We start from the raw sequence: 2,827 nt of genomic DNA on the forward strand, positions 1-2,827 counted from the left end.
TCTCACATCACTCCATTCCACCCTCACTCCTTTTCCTCCTCACTCTGTTCCCTCCTCACTCCATTCCCACCTCACTCCATTCTCACATCACTACATTCCCTCCTCAGTCCATTTCCTCATCACTCCGTTCCCACTTCTTGTTCCATCCTCACTCTATTCCCTCCTCAATCCATTCACAGCTCACTCCATTTCATCATCACTCCATTCCCAACTCACTCTGTTCCCACCTCACTTCATTCCATCCTCACTCCTTTTCCTCCTCACTCTGTTCCCTCCTCACTCCATTCCCTCCTCACTCCATTCTCTCCTCACTCCATTCCCAACTCACTCCATTCCCATCTCACTCCATTCCTTCCACACTCTGTTCCCTCCTCACTCTATTCCCTACTCACTCCATTCCCAACTCACTCCATTCCTTCCACACACCATTCCCTCCTCACTCCATTCCCACTGCACTCCATTCCCACCTCACTCCATTCCCTCCTCACCCCATTCCCACCTCATTCCATTCCCACTTCACTCCGTTCCCTCCTCACTCCATTCCCACCTCACTCCATTCCCACCTCACTCTGTTCCCTCCTCACTCCATTCCCACCTCACTCTGCTCCCACCTCACTCCATTCCCTCCTCACTCCACTCCCACCACACTCCATTCCCTCCTCACTCCATTCGCACCTCACTCTGTTCGCTCCTCACTCCATTCAAACCTCACACTATTCCCTGCACACTCCGTTCCCTCCTCACTCCGTTCTCATCTCACTCCATTCCCACCTCTCTCCATTCCCTCCTCACTCCGCTCCCACCTCACTCTTTTCCATCCTCACTCCATTCCATCCTAACTCTGTTCCATCCTGACTCTGTTAACTCCTCACTCCATTGCATCCTCACTCCAATCCCTTCTCACTCCATTCCCTCCTTACTCTATTCCCACCTCGCTCCATTCCATCCTCACTCCATTCCCTCCTCAATCCATTCCCAGCTCACTCCGTTTCATCCTCACTCCATTCCCAACCCACTCCATTCCCACCTGACTCTGTTCCTTCCTCACTCCATTCCCAACTCACTCCGTTCCATCCTCACTCTGTTCCCTCCACAATCCATTCCCACCTCACTCTGCTGCATCCTCACTCCATTCACAACTCACTCCTTTCCCACCTCACTCTGTTCCATCCTCACTCCATTCCCAACTCACTCTGTTCCATCCTCACTCCGTTCCCTCCTCACTCCATTCCCACCTCACTCCACTTCCACCTCACTCAATTCCCTCCTCACTCCATTCCCACGTCACTCCCTTCTCTCCTCATTCCGGTCCGTCCACAATCCATTCCCAGCTCACTCCGTTTCATCCTCACTCAATTCCCTCATTAATCCATTCCCTCCTCACTCCATCCTTCCTCACTCCATTCCCTCCTCATGCCATTCCCTCCTCAATCCATTCCCTCCTCAGTCCATTCCTTCCTCACTCCATTCCCACCTCACTCCATTCTCACATCACTCCATTCACTCCTCACTCCATTCCCACCTCACTCTGTTCCCTCCTCACTCAATTCCTTCCTCACTCCATTCACCCCTCACTCCATTCTCACATCACTCCATTCCCTCATCACTCCGTTCCCAACTCTCTGTTCCATCCTCACTACATTCCCTCCTCATTCCATTCCCTCCTCACTCCATTCCCACCCCACTCCATTCCCTCCTCACTCCATTCCCACCTCACTCCGTTCCCACTTCATTCCATTCCAACCTCACTCAATTCCCACCTCACTCCATTCCCACCTCCCTCCATTCCCTCCTCACTCCATTCCATCCTCACTCCATTCCCACCTCACTCCATGTCCACCTCACTCTGTTCCCACCTCACTCCATTCCCTCCTCACTCCATTTCCACCTCACTCTGTCCCCACCTCACTGTGTTCCCTCCTCACTCCATTCCCACCTCACTCCGTTCCCTTCTCACTATGCTCCCACCTCACTCCGCTCCCACCTCACTCCTTCCTTCCTCACTCCATTCACACCTCACTCCGTTCCCTTCTCACTCTATTCCCTCCTCATTCCATTCTGTCCACACTCTATCCCAACTCAGTCCTTTTCCTCGTCACTCCATTCCCACCTCACTCCATTCCCGACTCACTCTGTTCCATCCTCACGCAATCCCCTCCTCAATCCATTCCCAGCTCACTCCGTTTCATCCTCACTTCATTCACAACTCCCTCCATTTCATCCTCACTCCATTCCCAACTCACTCCGTTCCATCCACACTCCGTTCCCACATCACTCCATTCCCACCTCAATCTGTTCCCTCCTTATTCCATTTCCTCCACATTCCATTCCCACCTCACTCCTTTCCCAACTCACACCATTCCATTTTCACTCTCTTCCCACCTCACCCCATTCCCTCCTCACTGCATTCCCACATCACTCCATTCCCACCTCACTCCATTCCCTCCTCAGTCCATTCCCTTCTCACTTTGTTCCCTTCTCACTCCGTTCCCACCTCACTCCTTTCCCACCTCACTCCATTCCCTCCTCACTCCATTCCCATCTCTCCCCATTCCCTACAAAGTCTGTTCCCTCCTCACTCTCTTGCAACTTCACTCCATTAGCTCCTTAATCTATTCCCACCTCATTCCGTTCCCACCTCACTCTCTTCTCTCCTCATTCTGTTCTGTCCACACTCCATTCCCACCTCTGTCCTTTCCCTCGTCACTCCGTTCCCAACTCACTCCATTCCCACCTCACTCTGTTCCATCCTCACACCATTCCCTCCACACTCCATTCCCTCCACACTCCAGTCCCTCCTCACTCCATTCCCACCTCTGTCCTTTCC

The sequence above is a fragment of the Somniosus microcephalus genome, unplaced genomic scaffold (assembly GCF_052327205.1).
Source record: "Somniosus microcephalus isolate GS21.2 unplaced genomic scaffold, FLI_Smic_1.0 scaffold325, whole genome shotgun sequence".
NCBI classification, from domain to species: domain Eukaryota; kingdom Metazoa; phylum Chordata; class Chondrichthyes; order Squaliformes; family Somniosidae; genus Somniosus; species Somniosus microcephalus.